This window comes from Coregonus lavaretus (genome assembly GCF_964263955.1).
Source record: "Coregonus lavaretus genome assembly, contig: HAP1_SCAFFOLD_1918, whole genome shotgun sequence".
In the NCBI taxonomy this organism is placed as follows: Eukaryota; Metazoa; Chordata; class Actinopteri; order Salmoniformes; family Salmonidae; genus Coregonus; species Coregonus lavaretus.
This window is the reverse complement of record NW_028160865.1, coordinates 1-22,608: the sequence shown is the minus strand read 5'-3', so window position 1 is coordinate 22,608 and position 22,608 is coordinate 1.

The window sequence follows — 22,608 nt, the reverse complement described above, 5'->3', positions numbered from 1 at the left end:
ACATATTGAGCTTTTTTTGTTCACGTCACACCGCATGGAGAGCACACAGTGGCAGAAAGCACAATTGCAAGCTTAATTTTCTTGTAACATTGTAAGACAGTCAAGTGAGTTCGATAGCAAAGTTCCAAGATGCAAAGCGTAGAATTCTAGTATTTATCGAATTCGCATCGGGGACAGGGCCGTGCACAGACCAACGTTATCAAAAAGTGAGAGTAAGAACAAACCGGGTCAGTCCCAAGGATAACTGTTAAACCACTGCTACTGCAGGTTTCATTGTCCTCATTGGTTGCACCAAAATGTAGATAATGTTCCTCACATAGACACTACAGTGAAAATATTAATGAGATAATGGACTTCTCCACAGGGCTCTACACTCTCTCCTCATGCCTTGCTCATGAGTATCACTTTGTGAAAATGAATAAGAACTGGACTGAAGCACAGAGATACTGCAGAGAGAAGTACACTGACCTGGCCACCATAGACAACATGGAGGATATGAAGAGGCTGGTCAACACTGTAGACCGTGGTTATAATGGATCAGCCTGGATAGGGTTGTATAATCATGTTAACAGCTGGAGGTGGTCTCTGGAAGATAGTGGTTTCTATGGAGATGGAGAGGCTGAGTTTAGGAATTGGGACAGTTCAGATGGTAAATACACTAATCAGCACTGTGTAGTGACAGGAGAGTATGGGACATGTTGGGATCTCCATTGCGACCAAAAATACTACTCGGTCTGCTACAACGGTGAGAAATGTTACTCTTTGGTGTATTTACAGCTCTATGATTATACTATCAGAACATGTAAAAATAGGAAATAAGTATAACATTATCATAACTTCACATTACTCTAACATGCATATGCAGTGACTGTCACGACTTCCTCCGAAGCTGCCTCCTCTCCTTGTTCGGGCAGGTTTCGGCGTTCGTCGTCACCGGTCTTCCCGCCACTGCCGCTCCTCATCTCATCATTCCATTTGTTTTGTCTTGTTTATTACACACACCTGGTTTCAATTCCCCTCATCAGTACCTGTATAAGTGTTCCCTCTGCCCCCTTGTCTTTGTGTGTGATTGTTTATTGTGGAGGTTAGTTTAGCTCAGTGGAGCGCTTGTCTTTTGTATCGCCGGGATATTCAACCGTGTACCTTGTTGTTTCCAGTGCGCTGTATATTTCCGCACTGGAGTGTTTGACGCATTGCTGTGTACCGCTGTGTCAACGGAATGAACCTGTTATTCTATGATTTACCCTCCTGCGCCTGACTCCTTCATGGAGTCAGCAGGAGAAGAGCCCATGCCTGGAGTCGTGGCACGGGTCAAGAGCATTCCAGGATGCTAGCCAGCTTGGGAAAAGCGATGGATCGGGTTCTCCAGGTCATCCAACGCCTGGAGAGGAGAGGACCCGACCCGTCGGAACCAGCTGAGCGACCGGATCCAGCCATCAACACTCCAGCACCCCAAGGGATTCATCTATCCCGACCGAGGGAGTTTGACGGGACGGCTGCCCCCTGCCAGGGATTCCTCCTGCAGCTGGACCTCTATTTCGTGAACATCAGCCCGGCTCCATCGGAGCGGGAGAAGGTGTCCGCCCTCGTCTCCTGCCTCTTGGGGAAAGCCCTGGAGTGGGCCAACGCGGTCTGGAGAGAAGGAGGAACCGCGTTGGACAACTACGGGGAGTTCGCTCGCCTCTTCCGTGCAGTCTTCGACCACCCGCCCGAAGGACGAGAGGCGGGCGAGCGTCTGGTCCAACTGAGGCAGGGGACGAGGACCGTGCAGGACTTCGCCCTGGAGTTCCGGACCCTAGCGGCTGGGTCCGGGTGGAACGAGCGGGCCCTGATCGACGGATTCCGGTGCAGCCTGCGAGAGGACGTCCGAAGGGAGCTAGCCATGTTAACCTTCGACCAGCTGGTGGACATGGCCATCCGGTTGGACAACCTGCTGGCTGCTAGAGGACGTCCTGGGAGTGGCCTGCCCGGTTCACCCCCCCCCCCCAACTCGGATCGGGAAGAACGGAGGAGGACAGCTTCAGTGTCACTCATGTGGCAGAAGAGGGCATTATAATGCACGCTGTCGTCAGGGTTCTTCCGGGTCTGGAGGCGGCAGGCAGGGCACTCTCGCATCACCCCAGGTAGCGCAAACCCACACTCGGTCAGAGCCCTCTGCTGCACACTGCACCATACACGTCACCTTCCCTGACTACCCCGTAGTTTCCCAGTGTAAGGCTCTGGTCGATTCAGGCCCAGCTGTGAACTTTATGGACAGGTCGTTAGCTCTAAGTCTAGCTATTCCATTGGTTCCCCTATCCACTCCACTGCCCATCATAGCACTTGACAGTCGACCATTAGGGTCAGGGTTCCTTAGGGAAGTTACAGCACCAGTCACGATGGTTACCCAAAGGACCCATAGAGAGCACGTCACATTCTTTATTATTTTGTCCCCCGATTTCCCTGTTGTGTTGGGTCTACCCTGGTTAGCACTACACAACCCCACCTTTTCATGGTCGCAGAAGGTTCTCACGGGGTGGTCGCGAGAGTGTCAGTGTAGGTGCATAGCTGGAAAGTACAGACACTTCCTCCACCGTGAGCATCCCCCCGAATACCTCGATTTGGAGCACGCGTTTTCCAAAACGCAGTCGACCAAATTACCACCTCATCGGGGCGGGGGGGATTGCGCGATAAACCTTCGAGTAGACGCTGTGCCTCCAAGGAGTCATGTATATCCCCTGTCGCAGGCTGAAACGGAGGCGATGGAGATATACGTCTCCGAGTCCCTGCGCCAGGGATTCATACGACCCTCCACTTCGCCCGCCTCCTCAAGTTTCTTTTTTGTGAAGAAGAAAGACGGAGGTCTGTGCCCGTGCATTGATTACCGAGCATTGAACAAGGGGTCAATACGTTATAGTTATCCTCTGCCCCTCATCCCATCTGTGATCGAGTCAATGCATGGTGCGCGCTTTTTCACAAAATTAGATCTCCGGAGTGCGTTCAACCTGGTGCGTGTCCGAGAGGGGGACGAGTGGAAGACAGCATTCAGCACAACCACAGGGCATTACGAATACCTGGTGATGCCATACGGTTTGATGAATGCTCCATCCGTTTTCCAGTCCTTTGTGAACGAGGTGTTTCGGGACATGCTTGGTCACGGTGTAGTGGTCTACATCGATGACATTCTGGTGTATTCCGCTACGCGCGCCGAGCATGTGTCCCTGGATCGCAAAGTGCTGGGCCGACTGTTGGAAAATGACCTTTATGCCAAGGCAGAGAAGTGTCTGTTTTTCCAGCAGTCCGTCTCCTACCTCGGACACTGCATTACCACCTCAGGTGTGGAGATGGAGGGAGATCGCATTTCAGCCGTGCATAATTGGCCGACTCCAACCACGGTAAAGGAGGTGCAGCACTTTATTGGCTTTGCCAACTACTATCGGAGGTTTATCCGGGGCTTTGGCAAGGTCGCAGCTCCCATCACATCTCTGTTGAAGGGTGGGTCGTCCCGGCTCCGCTGGTCTGCTGAGGCTGACCGGGCCTTCAGTAACCTGAGGGTTCTGTTCACCTCAGCCCCGGTACTGGCCCATCCCGATCCATCACTACCGTTCGTAGTGGAGGTGGATGCGTCCGAGGAAGGGATAGGCGCTATCCTGTCTCAACGCTCGGGCATGCCACCCAAGCTCCGCCCCTGTGCCTTCTTCTCCAAGAAGCTCAGCCCGGTAGAGCAGAACTACGATGTTGGTGATCGGGAGCTGTTGGCTGTGGTCAGAGCCCTGACCATGTGGAGGCACTGGCTCGAGGGGGCAAAACGCCCTTTCCTCGTCTGCACGGACCCCCGTAACCTGGAGTACATCCGGGCAGCGAAGAGGCTGAACCCTCGCCAGGCCAGGTGGGCCCTATTCTTCACCCGGTTTGAGTTTACTCTGTCATACATACCGGGTACGAAGAACGTGAAGGCAGACGCGCTGTCATGACTGTGCGACACAGAGGAGAGGCCCATAGACAACACCCCCATACTCCCGGCCTCCTGCATTGTGGCGCCGGTAGTATGGGCGATGGATGCGGACATATAGCGGGCGGTACACACAGAGCCATCTCCACCTCAGTGTCCAGCTGGGCTGCAGTACGTGCCGTCTCTTGTCCGTGACCATCTGATCTATTGGGCCCACACGTCTCCCTCCTCTGGTCACCCAGGTATCGGTCGTACAGTGCGCTGCCTGACCGGAAAGTACTTGTGGCCTACCTTGGCTAAGGACGTGAGGGTGTATGTCTCCTCCTGCTCGGTGTGCACCCAGACTAAGGCACCTAGGCACCTCCCAGCGGGTAAGTTACAGCCCTTACCAGTTCCACAACGGCCATGGTCCCACCTGTGTATTGACTTTCTAACTGATCTTCCCCTCTCTCAGGGTAACACCACAATCCTGGTTGTTGTGGACCATTTTTCAAAAACCTGCCTCCTCTGCCCGGTCTCCCAACGGCCCTGCAGATGGCGGAGGCCCTGTTTACTCACGTCTTCCGGCACTAAGGGGTGCCAGAGGACATAGTGTCTGACCAGGATCCCCAGTTCACATCCAGGGTCTAGAAGGCGTTCATGGAACGTCTGGGGCTCTCGGTCAGCCTGACCTCTGGGTTTCACACAGAGTCTAATGAGCAGGTGGGACGGGTGAATCAAGATGTGTGTGTCAAGAAGCAGTGCGCTCAGGCAGGGTCGTGTTTCGGAGGACACATGGCTCTCGACCTTCGCCTCTTCCGAGTCCGTACGGGAGTTGCAGCGATGGGACTAGACTGTAACTACGAATTGGATATCACAAACAAGGGGTAAAAATATATATACAGTATCTCACAAAAGTGAGTACACCCCTCACATTTTTGTAAATATTTGAGTATTTCTTTTCATGTGACAACATTGAAGAAATGACACTTTGCTACAATGTAGAGTAGTGAATGTACAGCTTGTATAACAGTGTACATTTGCTGTCCCCTCAAAATAAGTCAACACACAGCCATTAATGTATAAACCGCTGGCAACAAAAGTGAGTACACCCCTAAGTGAAAATGTCAAAATTGAGCCCAAAGTGTCAATATTTTGTGTGGCCACCATCATTTTCCAGCACTGCCTTAACCCTCTTGGGCATGGAGTTCACCAGAGCTTCACAGGTTGCCACTGGAGTCCTCTTCCACTCCTCCATGACGACATCACGGAGCTGGTGGATGTTAGAGACCTTGCACTCCTCCACCTTACGTTTGAGGATGCCCCACAGATACTCAATAGGGTTTAGGTCTGGAGACATGCTTGGCCAGTCCATCACCTTTACCCTCAGCTTCTTTAGCAAGGCAGTGGTCGTCTTGGAGGTGTGTTTTGGGTCGTTATCATGTTGGAATACTGCCCTGCGGCCCAATCTCCGAAGGGAGGGGATCATGCTCTGCTTCAGTATGTCACAGTACATGTTGGCATTCATGGTTCCCTCAATGAACTCTAGCTCCCCAGTGCCGGCAGCACTCATGCAGCCCCAGACCATGACACTCCCACCACCATGTTTGACTGTATGCAAGACACACTTGTCTTTGTACTCCTCACCTGGTTGCCGCCATACACGCTTGACACCATCTGAACCAAATAAGTTTATCTTGGTCTCATCAGACCACAGGACATGGTTCCAGTAATCCATGTCCTTAGTCTGCTTGTCTTCAGCAAACTGTTTGCGGGCTTTCTTGTGCATCATCTTTAGAAGAGGCTTCCTTCTGGGACGACAGCCATGCATACCAATTTGATGCAATGTGCGGTGTATGGTCTGAGCACTGACAGGCTGACCCCCCACCCCTTCAACCGCTGCAGCAATGCTGGCAGCACTCATACGTCTATTTCCCAAAGACAACCTCTGGATATGACGCTGAGCACGTTCACTCAACTTTTTTGGTCGACCAAGGAGAGGCCTGTTCTGAGTGGAACCTTTTCTTGATTACGACGGCAAACTACACCTTTTATCTGCTTACGTAGTTTGGCTGTGCAAAATAAACGCACCCTTTTTCTGTGTAGGTCCAGGGTGACGTTTCCCCTAGGTACAGATCTACGATCAGCTTCCCCTCCCCAATCCTAACCTTAACCATTAAAGTGGGGAAAATGCCAAACTGACCCAAGATTAGCGTCTAGGGGCAACTTCACCCCTAATCATTCTGATTCTGGCTGCAGCAGGCCTATGTAAAACATGGCAGCCGTGGTCAACAAATGAGCGTACCGTAGTCAAATTGTCTGCTCTCACTTCAACCATTGGGTGTGTGGACAACGATGAAAATAAGTCTACTGACTATCGTTTTTTGTTTTATCCTTGATTGTTTTTAATGTGTGTATTGTTGTGTGTATTGCCTACTTTTCAAATGCAGGCATCTCCTAACTAAGAGATTCTGTTTATTGTTTGACTTTTCCCCCTCTTTTTTAAAAGTATGTTGTATGTTTATTGTATAGAGAGAGATAGAGGTGAAAGGAGAGAGAGTGCTGAAAGAGCAGTCGAACTCATGCTGGCAGCGACACGTAGTACGTGCTCCAGAAGCAGCAGCTTGGACCTCCAGACCACACCACTGTTTCTAACTTTTAATAGGACCGCGTTTATAGCATTAGGACATGTGGCACAGTTGGTAAGAGCCTGGCACTAGCAACTTCAAGGTTGTGGGTTCGATTCCTACTAGGTTTCTGTTACACTGAAAATAAAATCTATGCACTCGTTAAAGTTGCTTGGGATGAAAGCATCTGCTAAATGGCATCAACTATGTTATGACTGGTGAACTCTCCCTTTAAATCAGGCCGTCTTTCCAACCTTGCACAATACAGCTTTTCTGATGAGTTTTTATGCTCTGTGTTAAGAACAGACTGGCCATAGGGCAGTTCGGATCAATGCCAGATGGGCCGGTCCATCTTTAGCCCAGTGGGCCTGTTTAAATTGGGGGGACAAAACAATGGGCTGTTGTGTCAGAAATGCCTGGGACGATTTCTGGTCTCCATAGAGTTCATTGAATGATAAGATCTCTATGGTTGACCTTATTTTTCATTAAACATGGAAAGTAAAAATATGAATTTTGTATACCTACATAGAATTAAGATGTCAGAGAAGCTTATAAGAGAAATACCTAGTAACGTTTTGACCTCTCACAATAGAACAGCACTATTGTTGAAAAAAAATACCCACACCAATGATTTTCATACGCCTGTATGAAACACTGTCATATGCAAATTATACAGGTAAGAGAAGGGGTGTAGACAACGGCACTGTGAACTATTTGTGACAGACAGTTTTGCATGGATAGCATGAACATAATAAACAGATCTGGGGTTCAAGAGGAGAAGAGAGAGATGAGGTGTTGGTAGAAGAGAGAAGAGAGAGATGAGGTGTTGGTAGAAGAGAGAAGAGAGAGATGAGGTGTTGGTAGAAGAGAGAAGAGAGAGATGAGGTGTTGGTAGAAGAGAGAAGAGAGAGATGAGGTGTTGGTAGAAGAGAGAAGAGAGAGATGAGGTGTTGGTAGAAGAGAGAAGAGAGAGATGAAGTGTTGGTAGAAGAGAGAAGACACAACAACACAGTAATACAATAAGAACATAAATCCCAACTACAAGAATTGTCTGTCCTCTTTGTACACAGGAAATATTTGTTGGTTCAGGAAAATAAGATGCACACTGACACAGTGCATATAACTATGGCTGTGTTCGATTCCCAAATAGCTCCCTATTCCCTGTATAGTGCACTACTTTTGACCAGAGCTCTATGGACCCTGGTCAAAAGTAGTGCACTACATAGGGAATATGGTGCCATTTGGGATGCTGCCCTATGTATATGTGTTTTCACATTTTTTTAAATTTTGTATTCATGTATTTGTTTATATGAATTGAATTGGTTCATTCATGTAATTGTTTCATTTTGGCATTTCGGTGGAATGGGTCTCCATACATCCTGGATGTGTCTTCACTAAAGTCATAGGATCCATCCCAAATGGCACCCTATTCCCTATGGGCGCTGGTCAAAAGTAGTGCACTATATAGGGAAAAGGGTGCCATTTGGGACGTATTCATAATATAATTCATGCCATTTAGCAGACCCTTTTAACCAAAGCGACTTACAGTTGCAAATTACGATAAATTATTATGTTGCAAATGCTTATGATAAATGATGGTGATGATTCTACTGCTGGTGCTGATGATTCTACTGCTGGTGGTGATGATTCTACTGCTGGTGGTGATGATTCTACTGCTGGTGGGGATGATTCTACTGCTGGTGCTGATGATTCTACTGCTGCTGGTGGTGATGATTCCACTGCTGGTGCTGATGATTCTACTGCTGCTGGTGGTGATGATTCCACTGCTGGTGGTGATGATTCTACTGCTGGTGGTGATGATTCCACTGCTGGTGGTGATGATTCTACTGCTGGTGGTGATGATTCCACTGCTGGTGGTGATGATTCCACTGCTGGTGGTGATGATTCCACTGCTGGTGCTGATGATTCTACTGCTGCTGGTGGTGATGATTCTACTGCTGCTGGTGGTGATGATTCCACTGCTGGTGGTGATGGTGATGATTCTACTGCTGATGGTGATGGTGATGATTCTACTGCTGGTGGTGATGGTGATGATTCTACTGCTGATGGTGATGGTGATGATTCTACTGCTGGTGGTGATGGTGATGATTCTACTGCTGATGGTGATGGTGATGATTCTACTGCTGATGGTGATGGTGATGATTCTACTGCTGGTGGTGATGGTGATGATTCTACTGCTGATGGTGATGGTGATGATTCTACTGCTGGTGGTGATGGTGATGATTCCACTGCTGGTGGTGATGATTCCACTGCTGGTGGTGATGATTCTACTGCTGGTGGTGATGGTGATGATTCTACTGCTGGTGGTGATGATTCTACTGCTGGTGGTGATGATTCCACTACTGGTGGTGATGGTGATGATTCTACTGCTGGTGCTGATGATTCTACTGCTGCTGGTGGTGATGATTCTACTGCTAGTGGTGATGGTGATGATTCTACTGCTGATGGTGATGGTGATGATTCTACTGCTGATGGTGATGGTGATGATTCTACTGCTGGTGGTGATGGTGATGATTCTACTGCTGATGGTGATGGTGATGATTCTACTGCTGGTGGTGATGATTCTACTGCTGGTGCTGATGATTCTACTGCTGCTGGTGGTGATGATTCCACTGCTGGTGGTGATGATTCTACTGCTGGTGGTGATGGTGATGATTCCACTGCTGGTGGTGATGATTCCACTGCTGGTGGTGATGATTCTACTGCTGGTGGTGATGATTCTACTGCTGGTGGTGATGATTCTACTGCTGATGGTGATGATTCCACTGCTGGTGGTGATGATTCCACTGCTGGTGGTGATGATTCCACTGCTGGTGGTGATGATTCTACTGCTGGTGGTGATGGTGATGATTCTACTGCTGGTGGTGATGATTCTACTGCTGGTGGTGATGATTCCACTGCTGGTGGTGATGATTCTACTGCTGGTGGTGATGATTCTACTGCTGATGGTGATGATTCTACTGCTGGTGGTGATGATTCCACTGCTGATGGTGATGGTGATGATTCTACTGCTGATGGTGATGATTCTACTGCTGGTGGTGATGATTCTACTGCTGGTGGTGATGATTCTACTGCTGATGGTGATGGTGATGATTCCACTGCTGGTGGTGATGATTCTACTGCTGGTGGTGATGATTCTATTGCTGATGGTGATGGTGATGATTCCACTGCTGGTGGTGATGATTCTACTGCTGGTGGTGATGATTCCACTGCTGATGGTGATGGTGATGATTCTACTGCTGATGGTGATGATTCTACTGCTGGTGGTGATGATTCTACTGCTGGTGGTGATGATTCCACTGCTGGTGGTGATGGTGATGATTCCACTGCTAGTGGTGATGATTCCACTGCTGGTGGTGATGATTCTACTGCTGGTGGTGATGATTCTACTGTTGGTGGTGATGGTGATGATTCCACTGCTAGTGGTGATGATTCCACTGCTGGTGGTGATGATTCCACTGCTGGTGGTGATGATTCCACTGCTGGTGGTGATGATTCTACTGCTGGTGGTGATGATTCTACTGCTGGTGGTGATGATTCTACTGCTGGTGGTGATGGTGATGATTCTACTGCTGATGGTGATGATTCTACTGCTGGTGGTGATGATTCTACTGCTGGTGGTGATGATTCCACTGCTGGTGGTGATGATTCCACTGCTAGTGGTGATGATTCCACTGCTGGTGGTGATGATTCTACTGCTGGTGGTGATGATTCTACTGCTGGTGGTGATGATTCTACTGCTGGTGGTGATGATTCCACTGCTGGTGGTGATGATTCCACTGCTAGTGGTGATGATTCCACTGCTGGTGGTGATGATTCTACTGCTGGTGGTGATGATTCTACTGCTGATGGTGATGGTGATGATTCCACTGCTGGTGGTGATGATTCTACTGCTGGTGGTGATGATTCTACTGCTGATGGTGATGGTGATGATTCCACTGCTGGTGGTGATGATTCTACTGCTGGTGGTGATGATTCCACTGCTGATGGTGATGGTGATGATTCCACTGCTGGTGGTGATGATTATACTGCTGGTGGTGATGATTCTACTGCTGGTGGTGATGATTCTACTGCTTGTGGTGATGGTGATGATTCCACTGCTGGTGGTGATGGTGATGATTAGTGATGGGCACTGATATGGAAAATCTATATCAATTTCAGCTGTATGTTTTTGAACTGATATGTATAGGTTTGAATAAATTACATTGCAACTGTGTGGACTTCACTTTGACGGCTTTGTGAAATTCAGACAACTGCTTGCTCATTGCCCGTTGGACCAGGTCTGAACGTTCTAACCTACCCAACCAGTTAGAATACAATGGGAAGCCAGTTGAGGGTCCATCAGCAGGCAGTTAACTATGCTAAGTTGAACGCCTGTGAGAGGGTTTTGTGCCTGCAGGAACAATCATGTATGCTATTTTACATAATAGTGTAGTTTAACAGCTGGGATAAACCGATATCAGAATATGCCACTCGGATTATCGATATTGGTGCTCACCACTAGTGATAATGATGATGATGGTGATGATGAGGATGATAAGGATGATGAGGATGATGGTGATGATGAGGATGATGAGGATGACAACAATGATGACAATTCTAGTATTATGTCTAAATGTGTTCACCTTTGGTCTGTAGGTACAAGAGGTCTGTCTTATTAAATCATGGACAAGAAGGCGCTGGTCCTGTTTCTCTCTGGTCAGTGTCTTTATTAAGGTTTTGTTTTTAAATCCATATTTTACATTTTAAGTTGACAACATTTATCTGGCAGAATTGTCCATTTACAAGTATTTTCACATATTGAGCTTTTTTTGTTCACGTCACACCGCATGGAGAGCACACAGTGGCAGAAAGCACAATTGCAAGCTTAATTTTCTTGTAACATTGTAAGACAGTCAAGTGAGTTCAATAGCAAAGTCCTAAGATGCAAAGTGTAGAATTCTAGTATTTATCAAATTCGCATCGGGGACAGGGCCGTGCACAGACCAACGTTAACAAAGTGAGAGTAAGAACAAACCGGGTCAGTCCCAAGGATAACTGTTAAACCACTGCTACTGCAGGTTTCATTGTCCTCATTGGTTGCACCAAAATGTAGATAATGTTCCTAACATAGACACTACAGTGAAAATATTAATGAGAAAATGGACTTCTCCACAGGGCTCTACACTCTCTCCTCATGCCTTGCTCGTGAGTATCACTTTGTGAAAATGAATAAGAACTGGACTGAAGCACAGAGATACTGCAGAGAGAAGTACACTGACCTGGCCACCATAGACAACATGGAGGATATGAAGAGGCTGGTCAACACTGTAGACCGTGGTTATAATGGATCAGCCTGGATAGGGCTGTATAATCATGTTAACAGCTGGAGGTGGTCTCTGGAAGATAGTGGTTTCTATGGAGATGGAGAGGCTGAGTTTAGGAACAGTTCAGATGGTAAAAACACTAATCAGCTCTGTGTAGTGACAGGAGAGTATGGGACATGTTGGGATCTCCATTGCGACCAAAAATACTACTCGGTCTGCTACAACGGTGAGAAATGTTACTCTTTGGTGTATTTACAGCTCTATGATTATACTATCAGAACATGTAAAAATAGGAAATAAGTATAACATTATCATAACTTCACATTACTCTAACATGCATATGCAGTGACTGTCACGACTTCCTCCGAAGCTGCCTCCTCTCCTTGTTCGGGCAGGCTTCGGCGTTCGTCGTCACCGGTCTTCCCGCCACTGCCGCTCCTCATCTCATCATTCCATTTGTTTTGTCTTTATTACACACACCTGGTTTCAATTCCCCTCATCAGTACCTGTATAAGTGTTCCCTCTGCCCCCTTGTCTTTGTGTGTGATTGTTTATTGTGGAGGTTAGTTTAGCTCAGTGGAGCGCTTGTCTTTTGTATCGCCGGGATATTCAACCGTGTACCTTGTTGTTTCCAGTGCGCTGTATATTTCCGCACTGGAGTGTTTGACGCATTGCTGTGTACCGCTGTGTCAACGGAATAAACCTGTTATTCTATGATTTACCCTCCTGCGCCTGACACCTTCATGGAGTCAGCAGGAGAAGAGCCCATGCCTGGAGTCGTGGCACGGGTCAAGAGCATTCCAGGATGCTAGCCAGCTTGGGAGAAGCGATGGATCGGGTTCTCCAGGTCATCCAACGCCTGGAGAGGAGAGGACCCGACCCGTCGGAACCAGCTGAGCGACCGGATCCAGCCATCAACACTCCAGCACCCCAAGGGATTCATCTATCTTGACCGAGGGAGTTTGACGGGACGGCTGCCCCCTGCCAGGGATTCCTCCTGCAGCTGGACCTCTATTTCGTGAACATCAGCCCGGCTCCATCGGAGCGGGAGAAGGTGTCCGCCCTCGTCTCCTGCCTCTTGGGGAAAGCCCTGGAGTGGGCCAACGCGGTCTGGAGAGAAGGAGGAACCGCGTTGGACAACTACGGGGAGTTCGCTCGCCTCTTCCGGGCAGTCTTCGACCACCCGCCCGAAGGACGAGAGGCGGGCGAGCGTCTGGTCCAACTGAGGCAGGGGACGAGGACCGCGCAGGACTTCGCCCTGGAGTTTCGGACCCTAGCGGCTGGGTCCGGGTGGAACAAGCGGGCCCTGATCGACGGATTCCGGTGCAGCCTGCGAGAGGACGTCCGAAGGGAGCTAGCCATGTTAACCTTCGACCAGCTGGTGGACATGGCCATCCGGTTGGACAACCTGCTGGCTGCTAGAGGACGTCCTGGGAGTGGCCTGCCCGGTTCACCTCCCCCCCAACTCGGATCGGGAAGAACGGAGGAGGACAGCTTCAGTGTCACTCATGTGGCAGAAGAGGGCATTATAATGCACGCTGTCGTCAGGGTTCTTCCGGGTCTGGAGGCGGCAGGCAGGGCACTCTCGCATCACCCCAGGTAGCGCAAACCCACACTCGGTCAGAGCCCTCTGCTGCACACTGCACCATACACGTCACCTTCCCTGACTACCCCGTAGTTTCCCAGTGTAAGGCTCTGGTCGATTCAGGCCCAGCTGTGAACTTTATGGACAGGTCGTTAGCTCTAAGTCTAGCTATTCCATTGGTTCCCCTATCCACTCCACTGCCCATCATAGCACTTGACAGTCGACCATTAGGGTCAGGGTTCCTTAGGGAAGTTACAGCACCAGTCACGATGGTTACCCAAAGGACCCATAGAGAGCACGTCACATTGTTTATTATTTTGTCCCCCGATTTCCCTGTTGTGTTGGGTCTACCCTGGTTAGCACTACACAACCCCACCTTTTCATGGTCGCAGAAGGTTCTCACGGGGTGGTCGCGAGAGTGTCAGTGTAGGTGCATAGCTGGAAAGTACAGACACTTCCTCCACCGTGAGCATCCCCCCGAATACCTCGATTTGGAGCACGCGTTTTCCAAAACGCAGGCGACCAAATTACCACCTCATCGGGGCGGGGGGGGATTGCGCGATAAACCTTCGAGTAGACGCTGTGCCTCCAAGGAGTCATGTATATCCCCTGTCGCAGGCTGAAACGGAGGCGATGGAGATATACGTCTCCGAATCCCTGCGCCAGGGATTCATACGACCCTCCACTTCGCCCGCCTCCTCAAGTTTATTTTTTGTGAAGAAGAAAGACGGAGGTCTGTGCCCGTGCATTGATTACCGAGCATTGAACAAGGGGTCAATACGTTATAGTTATCCTCTGCCCCTCATCCCATCTGTGATCGAGTCAATGCATGGTGCATCGATGACATTCTGGTGTATTCGGCTACGCGCGCCGAGCATGTGTCCCTGGATCGCAAAGTGCTGGGCCGACTGTTGGAAAATGACCTTTATGCCAAGGCAGAGAAGTGTCTGTTTTTCCAGCAGTCCGTCTCCTACCTCGGACACTGCATTACCACCTCAGGTGTGGAGATGGAGGGAGATCGCATTTCAGCCGTGCATAATTGGCCGACTCCAACCACGGTAAAGGAGGTGCAGCACTTTATTGGCTTTGCCAACTACTATCGGAGGTTTATCCGGGGCTTTGGCAAGGTCGCAGCTCCCATCACATCTCTGTTGAAGGGTGGGTCGTCCCGGCTCCGCTGGTCTGCTGAGGCTGACCGGGCCTTCAGTAACCTGAGGGTTCTGTTCACCTCAGCCCCGGTACTGGCCCATCCCGATCCATCACTACCGTTCGTAGTGGAGGTGGATGCGTCCGAGGAAGGGATAGGCGCTATCCTGTCTCAACGCTCGGGCATGCCACCCAAGCTCCGCCCGTGCCTTCTTCTCCAAGAAGCTCAGCCCGGTAGAGCAGAACTACGATGTTGGTGATCGGGAGCTGTTGGCTGTGGTCAGAGCCCTGACCATGTGGAGGCACTGGCTCGAGGGGGCCCTATTCTTCACCCGGTTTGAGTTTACTCTGTCATACATTCCGGGTACGAAGAACGTGAAGGCAGACGCGCTGTCATGACTGTGCGACACAGAGGAGAGGCCCATAGACAACACCCCCATACTCCCGGCCTCCTGCATTGTGGCGCCGGTAGTATGGGCGATGGATGTGGACATATAGCGGGCGGTACACACAGAGCCATCTCCACCTCAGTGTCCAGCTGGGCTGCAGTACGTGCCGTCTCTTGTCCGTGACCATCTGATCTATTGGGCCCACACGTCTCCCTCCTCTGGTCACCCAGGTATCGGTCGTACAGTGTGCTGCCTGACCGGAAAGTACTGGTGGCCTACCTTGGCTAAGGACGTGAGGGTGTATGTCTCCTCCTGCTCGGTGTGCACCCAGACTAAGGCACATAGGCACCTCCCAGCGGGTAAGTTACAGCCCTTACCAGTTCCACAAATGCCATGGTCCCACCTGTGTATTGACTTTCTAACTGATCTTCCCCTCTCTCAGGGTAACACCACAATCCTGGTTGTTGTGGACCACTTTTCAAAAGCCTGCCTCCTCTGCCCGGTCTCCCAACGGCCTTGCAGACGGCGGAGGCCCTGTTTACTCACGTCTTCCGGCACTAAGGGGTGCCAGAGGACATAGTGTCTGACCAGGGTCCCCAGTTCACATCCAGGGTCTGGAAGGCGTTCATGGAACGTCTGGGGCTCTCGGTTAGCCTGACCTCTGGGTTTCACACAGAGTCTAATGAGCAGGTGGGACGGGTGAATCAAGATGTGGGTAGGTTCCTGCGGTCCTACTGCCAGGACCGGCCGGGGGAGTGGTCAGTGTTCTTGCCATGGGCAGAATATGTCCAGAACTCTCTCCGTCACTCCTCCACTAACCTAACTCCCTTTGAATGTGTCTTAGGTTTCAGCCGGTTCTGGCACCGTGGCATCCGAGCCAGACCGAATCTCATGCAGTGGATGACTGGTTTTGGCGTGCGGAGGAGACGTGGAACGCTGCTCACGTTCACCTCCAGCGCGCTGTGCGTTGCCAGAAGGCCAACGCTGACCGCCACCACAGTGAGGCCCCGGCTTTTGTACCGGGTGATCGGGTCTGGCTCTCGACCCAGAATCTGCCCCTCCACCTGCCCTGCCGGAAGCTGAGCCCGCGGTTTGTGGGGACGTTCAAAGTCCTGAGGAGAATCAACAAGGTTACATATAGGTTGCTACTCCCTCCCTATTGCTGTATTAACCCCTCGTTTCATGTGTCTCTCCTCAGGCCGGGGGTGGCTGGTCCGCTCCAGGAGTCTGATGTGCTAGGGGTCCCTCCGCCCCCTTTCGACATCGAGGGGGACCCGGCGTACTCCGTCCGTTCCATCCTGGATACGAGGTGTCGGGTGGGGGGCCTTCAGAGTGGGAGGGGTACGGTCCGGAGGAGTGGTGTTGGGTCCCGGTGAGGGATATCCTCGATCCCTCCCTGTTGCGGGATTTCCACCGTCGCCATCTGGCTCGCCCTGCTCCACATCTTCCTGGCCGTCCCCGAGGCCGGTGTCCAGCAGCGCGTCAAAGGGGGGGAGGTACTGTCAAGACTTCCTCCGAAGCTGCCTCCTCTCCTTGTTCGGGCAGGCTTCGGCGTTCGTCGTCACCGGTCTTCTAGCCACTGCCACTCCTCATCTCATCATTCCATTTGTTTTGTCTTGTTTATTACACACATGGTTTCAATTCCCCTCCTCAGTATCTGTATAAGTGTTCCCTCTGCCCCCTTGTCTTTGTGTGTGATTGTTTATTGTGGAGGTTAGTTTAGCTCGGTGGAGCTCTTGTATTTTGTATCGCCGGGATATTCACCCGTGTGCCTTGTTGTTTCCAGTGCGCTGTATATTTCCACAGTGGAGTGTTTGACACATTGCTGCGTACCGCTGTGTCAACGGAATAAACCTGTTATTCTGTGATTTACCCTCCTGCGCCTGACTCCTTCAAATCACATCACTAGAGTGACACTATATAAACATTACTGAAAACAAGTATAGATTTCTTGTGAAATATTTACCTGGATATCAAGATGCATTCAATAATTGCAGGAAAGACAACCAACATTTCTGAGAGGTTCATCTTGTCAAAGGAAAGTATGACATGGGAGGAAGGGCAGAGCTACTGCAGACAGCACTACACAGACATGGCCAGTGTGAGGAACCTGGCTGAGAGCCAGAAGATAGGGAACGTGTTAGCGAAGGGAAGCTGGGCGTGGATCGGCCTGTTCAGAGACTGGAGCTGGTCGGACCAGAGTAACTCTTTATTCAGACACTGCCGTTCAGGAACACCCAATAATCACTACGGGAACTATATGTCAGTGTTCGATAAATCACGCGAATTGGCAGACTACACATGTGAGACGGAACTTCCCTTCTGTTGCTACAGTGGTGAGTTATATGAAATAGTGTGTGTGTGTGTTGGTGTGTTTCTGTGTGTGTCACTGGCATAGCGCTGTTTCTCTGAACATCCCCCCCAAAAAAACTCTAATGCGTCAGCCACTCACAAAGTATAGGCTACTGATCGCTGTCCATGGATCTGAAATTGCAACGTCCACACGGCTGCCTATCGATAGGCTATTAGATTATGTGGTGCTAGTGCTTGTAGTTGGTGTGGATGGGTGGGCGTATAATGCAAATGTCTAGGAACTAAGATTGCGTGTTCGAATCTCATCACAGACAACTTTAGCATTTTAGCTAATTAGCAACATACTACTTTTTAGCTACTTTGCAAATACTTAGCTAAACCTTCCCCTAACCTAACTCATAACCATAACCTTAACCCTTAGCCTAGCTAACGTTAGAGTTAGCCACCTAGCTAACGTTAGGCACAACAAATTGTAATTCGTAACATATCAAAAGAAATGGATGGTGGACATCCACAAATTAATACATACCATACGAAACGTAACATGTCATACTAATTGGAGTGTCCCAGATTTACATTTACTGTGTTACGTTTACCCATGAATCCAGGTTGGTAGTAGCCTAATTAAAGTGGGAAATTCAAGCATTGCAGATTGTAAAATTAATTTTCAATGAAACAGAATACTAATCAGTAACCAATAGATATTCTTTAGAATATACCACTATTCTGTAGGCCTATAGCCTACCTTAGCTGTCCTCTCACTCTCTCGCAGCTTGGATATAAAGTTTGTGCTGCATAAAACCAGTCTATGAATGCCAAATAATACAATCGGTCCTCAACTGGCAGCTTCATTAAATAGTACCCGCAAAACACCAGTCTCAACGTCAACAGTGAAGAGGCGACTCCGGGATGCTGACCTTCTAGGCAGACTTGCAAAGAAAAAGCCATATCTCAGACTGGCCAATAAAAATAAAAGATGAAGATGGGTAGTCTGAGATATGGCTTTTTCTTTGCAGCTCTACCTAGAATCATCCCGGAGTCGCCTCTTCACTGTTGACGTTGAGACTGGTGTTTTGCGGGTACTATTTAATGAAGCTGCCAGATGAGGACCTGTGAAGCGTCTGTTTCTCAAACTAGACACTCTAACGTATTTGTCCTCTTGCTCAGTTGTGCACCGGGGCCTCCCACTCCTCTTTCTATTCTGGTTAGAGCCAGTTCGCACTGCTCTGTGAAGGGAGTAGTACACAGCGTTGTACGAGACCTTCAGTTTCTTGGCAATTTCTCGCATAGAATAGCCTTCATTTCTCAGAACAAGAATAGACTGACGAGTTTCAGAAGAAAGTTCTTTGTTTCTGGCCATTTTGAGCCTGTAATCGAACCCACAACTGCTGATGCTCCAGATACTCAACTAGTCTCAAGAAGGCCAATTTTATTGCTTCTTTAATCAGCACAACAGTTTTCAGCTGTGCTAACATAATTGCAAAAGGGTTTTCTAATGATCAATTAGCCTTTTAAAATGATAAACTTGGATTAGCAAACACAACGTGCCATTGGAACACAGGAATGATGGTTGCTGATAATGGGCCTCTGTACGCCTATGTAGATATTCCATTAAAAACCAGCCGTTTCCAGCTACAATAGCCATTTACAACATTAACAATATCTACACTGTATTTCTGATCAATTTGATGTTATTTTAATGGACAAAAAAATTGCTTTTCTTTAGAAAACAAGGAAATTTCTAAGTGACCCCAAACTTTTGAACGGTAGTGTATATATATTTGCAAAATAATATATGGGGGATTGGAAGTGATGCAGACAATTACATTGATGGAAGCTACAATCTATCTGCAATTTTAAAGCTGATCTACCCCCCCCCCAAAAAAAAAAAAAAATATATATAATAATAATAATATAATACTAATAAAAATAACATTATCAAAAAGAAAAAAGTGTTACGGTGTAGCAAAAAAACCAATAATGGACTTTATGTTCACAATGTATAGCCATCGATATTATCTTTATGACTGAAATGGGGAAAATGGATATGTCATCGGATATTCCCTTGAATTCTTCATCGAGTGGTGTGATCATCTTTCAGTTCCAGCCAGGTGAGTCTGTTTTTCTATGTCCCAAATGACACCATATTCCTATATAGTGCACTACTGTTGACCAGGGCCCATGGTGTGCTGAGTGCATGTGTAGTATTGTGTATAGGCAACACTGTCCAGTTTGTTTGCACTATCATTGGAAATTCAACTATTCAAAGCTTGGCTTCCATCTCTCCTTCCTTCCTTCCTTCCCTCCCTCCTTCCCTCTCTCCTTCCCTCCCTCCTTCCCTCTCTCCTTCCCTCTCTCCTTCCCTCCCTCCTTCCCTCTCTCCTTCCCTCTCTCCTTCCCTCCCTCCCTCCTTCCCTCACTCCTTCCATCCCTCCTTCCCTACCACCTTCCCTCTCTCCTTCCCTCCCTCCTTCCCTCCCTCCTTCCCTCTCTCCTTCCCTCTCTCCCTTTCCTTTTCCCCTCCCTCACCATTTTCCATTTGCCTCTCTCTCTCTCTATCTCGCTCTCTCTCTCGCTCCCCTCTTTTGCCCTCCCTCTCCTCTTGCCCTCTCTCCCCTCTCCCTCCTCTTTTCCATCCCCCTCTCTCCCTCTCGCTCTCATTCATCTATGTTTACCTCAGTGGATTTGCATAGCTGGGACTTTTCATTAAAACACACATGCTCGCTTGTCTGTGCACACATAGACTGCATCCTAAATGGTAACCTATAACTGATAGCCGTGATCTTTGCATCAAAGTAAGTCATCTGTTTATGCTCTCTTCCTAGTGTAGCCTGGTGTCACTACGAGAACATAGATACGGGAAGATAGACAGAGAGAGAGAGAGAGAGAGAGACAGAGAGAGAGAGAGAGAGAGAGAGACAGAGAGAGAGACAGACAGAGAGAGAGAGAGAGACAGAGAGAGAGAGAGAGAGAGAGAGAGAGAGAGAGAGAGAGAGAGAGAGAGAGACAGAGAGACATTAATGAATGACATGATAATTGCTAGGGGTGCGTCACTAACATGTCACAAACAGACAGAGGGCATCAGAACAAACATGGGTTCAAATCACAGGAGGCTGGTGAGGGGAGAACGGCTCATAACAATGGCTGGAGTGAATGGAATGGTATCAAACTCTCTCTCGTTGATCTATGTTCACCTCAGTGGATTTGCATAGCAGGGGCAGGGACTTTTCATTGAAACACACATGCGCACTTGTCTGTGCACACATAGATGCATCCTAAATGGCACCCTATTCCCATTTTAGTGCACTACTTTTGACCAGGGCCCATAGGGTTCTGTTCGAAAGTAGTGCACTCTGTAGGGATTAAGATGCCATTTGGGACGCTGACATACACACTTATTTGCTTAAAGGCGCACTCTGTAATTTTCACAGCAATTTTTAAGCCATTTAAATGAATGATAAATACTCATTGAATATCAATTATAAATTATAGTTAAATTAAATTTGAGAGTGGTTACATTTCCCTAGTGTCATCTCTCAGCTTTTTAGCAAACCAAGTGGCAGGGCTGCCATTTTGTTGCTGTTTGAATTACGGAGTGGGGCTTTAAATCATGAATGTGATACCAAACATACAGCTATGGAATAAATGGATGATTAGATTATGATTGAACAATATGTTCAAAGACCACACATACCCTATTCACACTATTGTGCTGACCCAAATCTGATGTATTATTTTCATGTTGTCCTTTACAGTTACAGTTCCAGCAACTATAGTAGTTGAGTAGCCAGAACAGAGCAGTAGAGTTCTATAGTGGCTGTGTAGCCAGGACAGAGCAGTAGAGTTCTACAGTGGCTGTGTAGCCAGGACAGAGCAGTAGAGCTCTATAGTGGCTGTGTAGCCAGGACAGAGCAGTAGAGTTCTACAGTGGCTGTGTAGCCAGGACAGAGCAGTAGAGTTCTATAGTGGCTGTGTAGCCAGGACAGAGCAGTAGAGTTCTATAGTGGCTGTGTAGCCAGGACAGAGCAGTAGAGTTCTATAGTGGCTGTGCAATCAGGACAGAGCAGTAGAGCTCTATAGTGGTTGTGTAGCCAGGACAGAGCAGTATAGTTCTATAGTGGTTGTGTAGCCAGGACAGAGCAGTAGAGCTCTATAGTGGCTGTGTAGCCAGGACAGAGCAGTAGAGTTATATAGTGGTTGTGTAGCCAGGACAGAGCAGTATAGTTATATAGTGGTTGTGTAGCCAGGACAGAGCAGTATAGTTCTACAGTGGCTGTGTAGTCAGGACAGAGCAGTAGAGTTCTATAGTGGTTGTGTAGCCAGGACAGAGCAGTAGAGCTCTATAGTGGCTGTGTAGCCAGGACAGAGCAGTAGAGTTATATAGTGGTTGTGTAGCCAGGACAGAGCAGTATAGTTATATAGTGGTTGTGTAGCCAGGACAGAGCAGTATAGTTCTACAGTGGCTGTGTAGCCAGGACAGAGCAGTAGAGTTCTATAGTGGTTGTGTAGCCAGGACAGAGCAGTAGAGTTCTACAGTGGCTGTGTAGCCAGGACAGAGCAGTAGAGCTCTATAGTGGTTGTGTAGCCAGGACAGAGCAGTAGAGCTCTATAGTGGCTGTGTAGCCAGGACAGAGGAGTAGAGTTCTATAGTGGCTGTGTAGCCAGGACAGAGCAGTAGAGCTCTATAGTGGTTGTGTAGCCAGGACAGAGCAGTAGAGCTCTATAGTGGCTGTGTAGCCAGGACAGAGCAGTAGAGTTCTATAGTGGTTGTGTAGCCAGGACAGAGCAGTAGAGTTCTATAGTGGTTGTGTAGCCAGGACAGAGCAGTAGAGTTCTACAGTGGCTGTGTAGCCAGGACAGAGCAGTAGAGTTCTATAGTGGTTGTGCAATCAGGACAGAGCAGTAGAGTTCTACAGTGGTTGTGTAGCCAGGACAGAGCAGTAGAGTTCTATAGTGGTTGTGCAATCAGGACAGAGCAGTAGAGTTCTATAGTGGTTGTGTAGCCAGGACAGAGCAGTAGAGTTCTATAGTGGTTGTGTAGCCAGGACAGAGCAGTAGAGTTCTATAGTGGTTGTGTAGCCAGGACAGAGCAGTAGAGTTCTATAGTGGTTGTGTAGCCAGGACAGAGCAGTAGAGTTCTATAGTGGTTGTGCAATCAGGACAGAGCAGTAGAGTTCTATAGTGGTTGTGTAGCCAGGACAGAGCAGTAGAGTTCTATAGTGGTTGTGTAGCCAGGACAGAGCAGTAGAGTTCTATAGTGGTTGTGTAGCCAGGACAGAGCAGTAGAGTTCTATAGTGGTTATGTAGCCAG